The following is a 10,117-nucleotide window of genomic DNA, read 5'->3' on the forward strand; positions in this document are numbered from 1 at the left end:
CATAGAAACATTATTGATAGAATAAACACTTAGGATACAGAGTAAAAGTTAGGACTATTTTAAAATAATTGGGGGTGGGTGTAGAGAGAGAGAATTTACCAGGAAAAAAAAAAAGACTAAGTTCTTAGCAGTCATTAAGAAAATTAGCAAGCAAATCATAAAATATGTATAATAAGCATGAACATTAATGGACATTAGTGTCTGTGAAATCTGTTATATTATGACTCCTACCTTGAACTTTAGGTTAAATACCTCCTTGTGTTGTGAGTGAGATGGTCAAGTTATGTGGCCCATCCTTCAGCGTGCTGCAGTGGCAGCTACTGAAAAGAGGGTACCAATGTCCCCTTTTCCAGCAGCAATGCTGCAATTAATGGCCAATGATCACTCTGACCTGCTTCCTCTTTTTCCTCAGCCAGAGATTAAAGAATTGTCACTGACTCTTCATAAAAGGAAGGGGGAGAGAAAGGGTGTGAGAGAACCACTGGATTCAGTTGAATATGACTCAGTAATGGACTGTTAACAAAAGAGGGCAGCTGTGTTGCTGTTATCACGATGGGGACACTGAGCACCTGGTCCCTTGTGGGAAGAGTCGCCTTATGGACGGGGCAGTTGGCTTCACTCTTTTAGAGACACTTCCTCGCTTTGTTGGCTTCCTTGAAGTTAGCATCACTGCACTGGCTGGCAGCCTGCTTCCTCCCTGCCAAAAAACTATTTTGGATTCAATTCATAGTTTGCCTCCTAATTTATTTTTACACTTTAAAGAAATCGGATACTATATCTATTTGTGTGCTAAGTAAATTTTATGTGCATTTAAGTATTCTCAGGCAGACCAATAAGTTCTACAGAACTCTTTTTGTAAAGACATAGAGAAAACCAACTTGATTGAGAAATAGAAGCCTGGCAGAACACTGGTTATGAAGTTTCAGTTACATGAATGAGATTATATGTTTAACTACATGAATGGGCTTAACTGTTCAGACCTGCCTTTTTCACCAGAACAGTCCAGCTTGACTTTTCATGTCCGTACATACAAGTGTAACTCACTCTTTTAATGATTTATAATTATGCACTGTGTGAATGTACTATAAATGAATCGACCCGTCCTTTGTTAATGGAAATTTGAGTTGCTCTTGCAAAAATTCATTGCATTATATGTACCAAGGTATACAGAATGAGAATAGGATGGTTATATCAGAATCCCAGTTTTGCCCAGAGCAGGAGTATTTCTTACTGGAGCAGTATCCACTCTGTGGCAGTGGAAACAGCAGAGAGCTGCCAAGCATTGGGAACTGTGATCAGGGCCATCGATATTTGGATGTGACAGCATTGGCAGGTGGCCTCACGCAGAGGGAGGCCATGAGAGGAGCCATAGGAGTCGATTTGGTAAGCTCCAGGACTGAGGCTTAGTAACTGCAACACTGGAGAGAAATAACAGGACTGGCCATATTTACATTTTCTTAATCCTGAAATACTGGCACAAATGTTGGTATTACTGGCAGTCTTCTATTTAAGAAAATAATTGTATGGTGTCATCATCTACACTTTGTCATGAGAAAATCATGAACTTGAGAGAGAGCCAAGGACTGTTGTTCCTGTGCCCTTCTAGCCTAAATCTTTCTAGAAAGGGTAAGCTTGGAAGAAGTTAGAATAAATTATCCTAGGGGAGAACCATCTGTTTGTATGAAAATGGGTTTGGTGCTCTCAGGAAAGAAAGGGAGGAACCTTTAATCCAGAGCTTCCTTATCTTTTCTTTTTCTCCTCACCCTATGCCTTCCCTCATACTACATATTCCCCAGGACCCCTTCCTAACTCCCTATCCCCACCCTCACCCCCATCCAGATTCCATCAGGGACTTTTGGACACTGGGCCCAAACTAGCTCTGGGAAATACAAAGTGCTCACCTTCATCTGTAATTTAGAACATTGAAATTAATGCAACCAAAGGATACTTTGAACAGGTCTTTCTTTTCTTTTCTTTTCTTTTCTTTTCTTTTCTTTTCTTTTCTTTCCTTTCTTTTTTTTTTGAACAGATTTTAAAAGGGAAGTGATGCAGTGAGAGAGATTTCTAGCAAGTCACCTCTATTTAATACAAAATGTAAATGGAGTATAGAACTTTCTGGATATGTATCATAATGTCCATAACTCAGAGGTTAGATTTTTGAAATACTGAAATAATCGGACTACACTAAGAAAAATACCACAAGATACTTGGATTTTCAAAAAAATAGCCTGATATTCCGGCATACCAGAATGCAGTTGAGCACTGAACAATACGGGGGTTGGAGCACCGACCCCCACACAGTTGAAAATTTGTATTTAAGTTTTTTGTTTTTTTTTTTTTTTTCAACGTTTTTTATTTTTATTTTTGGGACAGAGAGAGACAGAGCATGAACGGGGGAGGGGCAGAGAGAGAGGGAGACACAGAATCGGAAACAGGCTCCAGGCTCTGAGCCATCAGCCCAGAGCCTGACGCGGGGCTCGAACTCACAGACCGCGAGATCATGACCTGGCTGAAGTCGGACGCTTAACCGACTGCGCCACCCAGGCGCCCCTGTATTTAAGTTTTGATTCCTCCAAAACTTAACTACCAATAGCCTACTGTTGACCAGAAGCCTTACTGATAACATGAACAATTAATTTACACAAATTTTGTATATGTGTTACTGTATTCTTATAGTAAAGTAAGCTAGAGAGAAGAAAATGTTATTAAAATCATAAGGAAGAGAAAATACGTTTATAGGACTGTACTGTGTTTAGCAAAAAAAAAAAAAAAAAGTCCATGGATAAGTGGACCCACGCAGTTCAAACCCATGTTGTTCAAGGGTCAGCTGTACTGCAAAACGACATTTCAATCATTTATTAGGTCAAGGTTGGAAAGACAGAGCAAGGCAAAGTACCAGTTTGGGATACCAACTGACAATTAGAAGAATCCCATGAAATTGGGCCAAGTAGAATGGCATAGCAAAGAGGGCCTGAATTTGGTGCCAACAAATTAAGTCTCAAGAGTCCTGACTATTTTACTTATGAAGGCAGCTGGGTTGAAACAAGGTCTTCTATCCCATTGGGCCTTACTTTCTTCATCCATAAAATAAGCATAGTAGCACTGCTCTGTCTCTCCCACAGGGCTGCTGTAAGATAGTATAGAATATTGGTAATAGAAACTATAAAAATAAGACCTTAAGCTTCAAGGGTAGAATTGTCCTTTATTTAAAAGTGTCAGTGTTAGGAAAGAAACGTTATGATTTTGCTCTCAATCTCTGCATAAAGATGGTTCCTTCCTTGAATGTTCTCTTATTCTTATGTAGATGTAAATTGAGGGGAAATTTTGAATTACAGGATGTTTCCTTCCTCACTAACAATGTTAGCTCATACCTCTCATGAATGTGTTTAATTTTTAGCTACTGTCATCTCCATTCAGAATGATGTAACCTGAATGAAAAAAGAGCTCTCATACCATACTGTTGGGAAGGCTAGTTTTGTTTAGTCTGTACACACGGGGTCCTCTCCCCATTATTTTGAAGCAAGGCTCAGATATCATATTAACAGACTCTTTGAATTTGATGTTTAATTTGAACTGTCTTTGATTTCTGCATATCTGTTAGCCTTACACCCTGCAGCTGACCTAGTCTTGAAGATTCATGGGGCATGAGAGCCTTTGGCAGTTTGTTTGCTTGAAAGGAAGCTTGGCTCCTTCCTGGCAATCATCCTATTCCATTTGGTCCTCCCTTGTTCCTGCTCTCTCAGCCCATCTTTGAACTCTGGCTCACTGAGACTTCAAGCCCCTGCTTGGTATTTGTTGCCACTGAGCTGGGTTCTCACTCTCTCCAAGGGACAATGGCTTATACTTCCTCTTCTAAGCTTTCCTGACTTTAGCTTTCTCAGGCAATTCACATGTACTTCTAGCCCCTCAAATCCCAACCCTGGCAGGACTGGTTCACTGCCAGGCCCAGTCAGGAGGAGAAAAGGACATGCAAATTTGTGACAGCTTCCTCTCAGGTTGTGGTGTTGCTTCTCCTTAATCTGGTTCCTTAAATTATCCTCCAATGGCACTCTTCCAACCAGAACTGACTAGTCCAGATTTTCATGGTTTAGTCATGATAACTGCTGGGAAGAAGATGATAAGTATCTCATTTTGTGTTAAACCTTGCCATTGGGCCACTGTCTTGTTTTTGGCCTTTTGATCCCAGTTTTCTATAGCACTTTTAGGTCAGCAGCTCTTTATCTTGACTTGTATGGTTCTGATTCTGATTCCAGTCACATTGTTTGGGTTTCCCACACCCAGGCAACTTTCCAACACCAGCCAGGTGTCCTACAATTCAACTCTGTTCAGATGGTATCTGATCTCACAGGTTAAGGGCTCAGCCCCACAAGACTGTCTACACTTCAGATGCCCAAATTGCGGGTCCAGATTGTTCCCTCTGCCTCTGACCAACTATAAACCAGAGGTTCCCATGACTCCCTCTTTGGGTTGATTAAAAAACAAAATTCAACCAAGTAAATTTGAAGATCAAATTGGCTTTATGTAATGATTCATAATCAGGCAAGATCCCATCTAGATCCAAGAAGCGGAAAGCTCCAGGAAGCTGTAGAAAATGGAAGTTTTCTAAAGCCAGGAAGGGGCAGAAGAAAGAAATTTATTAGCAAGGAATGCATTATTTTAGGCAAAGATACCCTTCTAATGGTGTTGGGAAAATGAATAAAGTTTTACACCATAAAATGGCCAGTGGGACCAAAACAAGCTCTGGTCTCTAGCTTAGAGACTCCTCTTCCAGGTTCTTCTTGCCCTGTTTGCAGAGCGTGCGAAAACCCCCACTATTATGGGAGCTGATGGAAGCTCTCTAAACCCCAGACTTCTGGATTTTTATGGAAGCTGCATTACACAGGCATGACTGATTAAATCATTAGCCATTGGCGATTGAACTCAATCTCCTGTTCGCTCTTCTCCCAGAAGTTTTAACCTTTTACTTTATTTTTAATTTTTTTTAACGTTTATTTGTTATTAAGAGACAGACAGAACATGAGGAGCAGGCAAGGGACAGAGAGATAGGGAGACCCAGAATCTGAAGGAGCTCCAGGCTCAGAGCTGTCGGGCACAGAACCCGAAGTGGGGCTCGAACTCACAAACTGCGAGATCATGACCTGAGCTGAGGTTGGTCGCTTAACCGACTGAGCCACTCAGGCGCTCCGAAGTTTTAACCTTTTAATCACGTGGTAGGTTCCTCTGGTAACCAGGCTCCCGTCCTTAAGTGACCTAGGAGTTTCCAACAATCATTCATTAACATAACAAAAGACTCGTTTATAGCTATGGTCACCTAGGAAATTCCAAGGATTTTGGAAGCTCTGTGCCGGAAAAGGTTTGAAACTAATATCACCATGTGACAGCTTGCTCTTCAGAATTCATGCAGCCCCTTTTGCCCAGCGAGGCTAAGAAGGAACCCAGGGAGCACATCTCTCTGCAGCTAAGCTGCAAGACAGTTTGGGTAACACCAGACATGCAGCATTCAGAACCCAGCTTCTCTGTGTCTGGAACCTCCTTGGGATTCTTTCTACTCTCTGCCCTTCCCCTGTTCTGTCTCTCTCTTAAAATAAATAAACTTAAGAACAAAACAAAACAAAAACTTTCCATCCTGTTCTATCTTGGATTAGAGTCAGATTGGCTTTTGAACTAAATTGAGGTCCAGGGCGCCTGGGTGGCTCAGTTCGTTGTGTCTGACGTCAGCTCTGGTCAGGATCACGTGGTTAGTGAGTTCGAGCACCGCATCAGGCTCTGTGTTGGCAGCTCAGAGCCTGGAGCCTGCTTCAGATTCTTTGTCTCCCTCTCTCTGTGCCCCTCCCCCACTCATGCTCTGTCTCTCAAAACAAATAAACATTTAAAAAGATTAAAAAAAATAAGTTGAGGTTCATAAGAGAAAGGATTTTCTCTGCAGACAATAAAAGCTATGTGGGTTTGTTTATGTTTTCTGAAAACCCATAGAAAGCTGGTCCTACAAGATGGTCTAGAATCTCAGAATTAGAATCAGTGAAGGAAAAGCACGTTATCGGTGACCCAAGCTATTTTTCATTTTTCTTCTTGTTATTTCAAGCAATGAGGGAAATGTCAGAAGAACTGACATGGATAAAAAATGGACAGTTTCTAAGATGTGAGCTTTGTTTTTTCTGTCTCCTTCTTATTAGGTTACTTGTGTTCATTCAGGAAAGGGCAGTACAAAATGGAGTGCAATGTTGGAGGAAATATCAGAAAATATTTTGTGTATAATATTGGCAAGAACAAAGTGGGGTGAATACCTAGGTGAAATAAAGCTGAAAAAATATAAATGCACACATGTATCTATCATCTATACACATATAAAGTGTACATTAAATAAGTATATATGTGAATATATATTTTGCTAAGCAGTTTTACATGCACTATGTAATTAATCTGCATAATAACTCGATGAAGTAGGTACTATTATCATTTCATTTTGGAGACAAGTACACTTGCACACAGAGATCTCAAAGAACTTGCCCCAAACCATGTTCATGTGGAGACAGGATTTGAATCTGGTGGGGGATGGGGGGGGGGGGGGCTAATTCCAGAACCTGTGTTCTTTACCACAAAAATAAGTCTGATTTCCTTCTGTGAATTATGAACAGCAGGAATTTACAGAGTTTCTCTGAGGATTCAGTGCCACTCAAGGGAAGTGTGGGTGGCCAGTGTGATCTTTAGACTAGATCCAGATGGTCGATCTCTTCCAGAAAAACCTTTAGAACAACCAGAGACAGTCCTGGAACCCCAGATCAAAAACATATTCTGGTTCTGGACTGAACTGGCCTGGCCATCTGAAGAGAAAAAGAGGAATTCTGTTTACCGTTATGTTTGATGGACAATCTACATGATTATCACCTGTACAGGTGAATTGGAAGCATATATATTCTTTCTGTTGTTCTGACTTCTGAACCAGTGTTGCAAATAACTGCATGTAACATTTCTTATCATTGTGCTATTTTAATCAGAAGAACATAAATGGTGAAATTAATGAAATTCCTTAACTATTGTTTCAGCATATAATTTTCACCTATTTGTAAGACTGTTCTAATAAAAACTCCTTTGTTCTATGTAGCAGAAGCCTTTATTTTTGTTTTCTTCCGAACATGTTAATCTTCTTTTGTTCATGAATGATTAAGTCAGTATGGCAGAAAAATAATATGTCCGGGCAGTGAACAAAAATGCAGACGTTGAATTTACTAGCCAAGCACCAAATCTGAGTCATTATACCACAAGTAAATTATGCTGTGCATGAGCAATGCATTAACTTGTTCAATTTGTTCTGATAACATACGACATTTTAAGGAAATGTTAGGGATGTTTAGTTTATTTCTATTCATTGAAAAATTTTATTTAGCCACCGATGCCTTTGAGCTTTCTTGCTGTCTCCAGCCTTTTATGTAGGAAAATACTTCTAAAAGTAGATATGACATTTCTTTTAAAACCAAATGCTTCTTCGAACATGTTGCCATTATAAAAATAGGAAGTAGTACAGATGGCATGTAGCTGTAAACGAAAGCTTATTTTGACTTAGACGCCACATGCAATCATCTAGCATTTAATCATATAAAATTGGGACTGGTGGTATAAATAGGAATCCTTTTTGTTGGTCATTTTCATACCCATTTCTACTGCCAAATCTTGTTGACCCTTTTATGTATTATTTCCTGCCTTTAATGTGGTGTACATTTCCTATAAAATAAAAATTGGAGAATGGCTTTCATTCAGCTTAAAAATAAATATTTCCGGGGCGCCTGGTTGGCACAGTCGGTTAAGCGTCCAACTTCAGCCAGGTCACGATCTCGCGGTCCGTGAGTTCGAGCCCCACGTCAGGCTCTGGGCTGATGGCTCGGAGCCTGGAGCCTGCTTCCGGTTCTGTGTCTCCCTCTCTCTCTGCCCCTCCCCCGTTCATGCTCTGTCTCTCTCTGTCCCAAAAATAAATAAAAAACGTTGAAAAAAAATTTAAAAATAAATAAATAAATAAATAAATAAATAAATAAATAAATATTTCCTCCTTTCTGGCCGCTGCACAGATGATGACTGTCACTGCAAGTACAGGTGTGTGTCTGTCAGAATTAGAAGGTTTCCCATGTTCATGTGACACCTGTACTGACTTCCATCTGCACACCTGTAGCACTCGGTTCTGATTCCATCTGTGTTTCTTCTAGGTGATGAGTATCGTAGAGATCATCTCATATTTTCCTGGGTATCTCTAGTTTTTTACACAATATTTACTGAGCAAATTAATGTCTCCTTCTGTTTCTTACCTAATTACTTATACATCCATTTAAAAACTGGTATGTTAAAGAAAAATATAAAGGTAAGCAAGCTCATAAAGAGGTAAATTAAAATTTGGGGACACAAGGGTGCCTGACTGGCTCAGTCAGTAGAGCATACACCTCTTGATGTTGGGACTTGAGTTCAAGCCCCACCTTGAGCATGGAGCCTACTAAAAAAAAAAAAAAAAAAATCAGTTCTGAGGCACTTATACTCTAATAATGTCTGAACTAGGTATTTAAGGAAAGTAGAAAAGAAATACTACATAGACATGATCTATTTCTTTAAAGCACCTCTAGATAATGGAAAGAGAGGGCATGAAAACACATACACAAAATGTAGGAACATCTATCACTGAAATGAGTGCAGGCATTTTGTTCACACACAAATACAAGCCACACAAATACAGTCCATTTTACTAGTGTTTGAGTATGCAATTTTGTGCTTTGCATTATCTCTGAGATATTTTGGATCCTAGCTAAATTTTCCACTGCCATCTAGCATGCTTGTAGCCATTTTCCCCCCACCTATTCCGCTGTTATGTATTTGGTGGATGACAACTGTCCTCAGTGTTAAGCCACAACAAAGTCTGGAGGTATATCTGCTACAAAAATATCATAATATGTATTTCAAAGCCAAAAGAAAAAATCCGGTGTGGATTTCCAGATTCCCTCCACCACTGCTTTCCACAATAGTTTGGCTATTGTGAATATTCTAGACTTGTTCTTCCTGACCCTCACTCCTAAGAGCTTATAATTGTGTTGCTCTGCTCCCTCTATGTTTTTGCCAGCTCTTACCTCACCATGCACACACACACACACACACACACACACACACACGTGTCTTGCCTGCCTCTCTTATCTTTGTGTGCCTTCTTTCTTTTTCAGCCTTTTGAAGTACCAGATGATCTGACAAACAAGTCTTCAGGGATATATTCATGGAGAGGGCATATGTCGATTTCTCTAGACCTCTAGAAACAATGTTTTCATTGGATGACCCAGGAGGGTACCCCTCAAATGCCTCTAAAAAAGCAGATTGTTGCTCAACCTGTAGGTAGGGTTGGAGATCTGGATTCAGGAATGATATGCTTGATTAGACATTGGAACACTAGCAGTCTAAATAATGCTGCACATATTTGCAAATGGGATTGATATGGTGGATGTAACTGCTCACCACTCATACTACCTACATGTAACTTGACAGAAGCCCTCTTGCCTTGGCCTGAATAAGCTGGCAGGGAATCAGGGAATCTGAATAATCATTTCAACAGTTGATTTCGCTGGTAAAGAGAGCATTCTCAATTGTCTGTCCTTCCTTTTTGGGTAGGGGAAACTGACTGGGGCCCATATTCCAGACCCCAAAGTCTGCATATCATAGATCCTTAGGCTTGGAACCCACTTTACAGATCACATGAGCAAATCCACAGTCCACACAGGACTACCTCTGCAACACCCCTCCTTGGACACCAATCTGCCAACCAGGCGGGGATGTATCAGCAAGGACAAGTAGGGCCCCATGAATAGCCTCTTTTATCTTGGGTAGAATTTGTGGCTGTCAGTCAGCAGCCTGCTCCCCTAGCCAGGATAAGCATTAACAAATTGTCTTTTCCAGACTCTGTGTGCTAACATGCCATGTAGGAGTTATAGTTGCATTATTTCATTTGTTCATCAAATTTACAGATACCTATTATATATTTCCATTGTTTCAGGTGGTTTTCTGAATATCAAATGTTTATATTTTCCATTATTACATTTCAAATCTAAAGTTACTGGGTGGGTACTTCTGTAAATTTCAGTTGCCATGTACATATTTC

Source organism: Neofelis nebulosa, chromosome 15, assembly GCF_028018385.1.
Source record: "Neofelis nebulosa isolate mNeoNeb1 chromosome 15, mNeoNeb1.pri, whole genome shotgun sequence".
In the NCBI taxonomy this organism is placed as follows: Eukaryota; Metazoa; Chordata; class Mammalia; order Carnivora; family Felidae; genus Neofelis; species Neofelis nebulosa.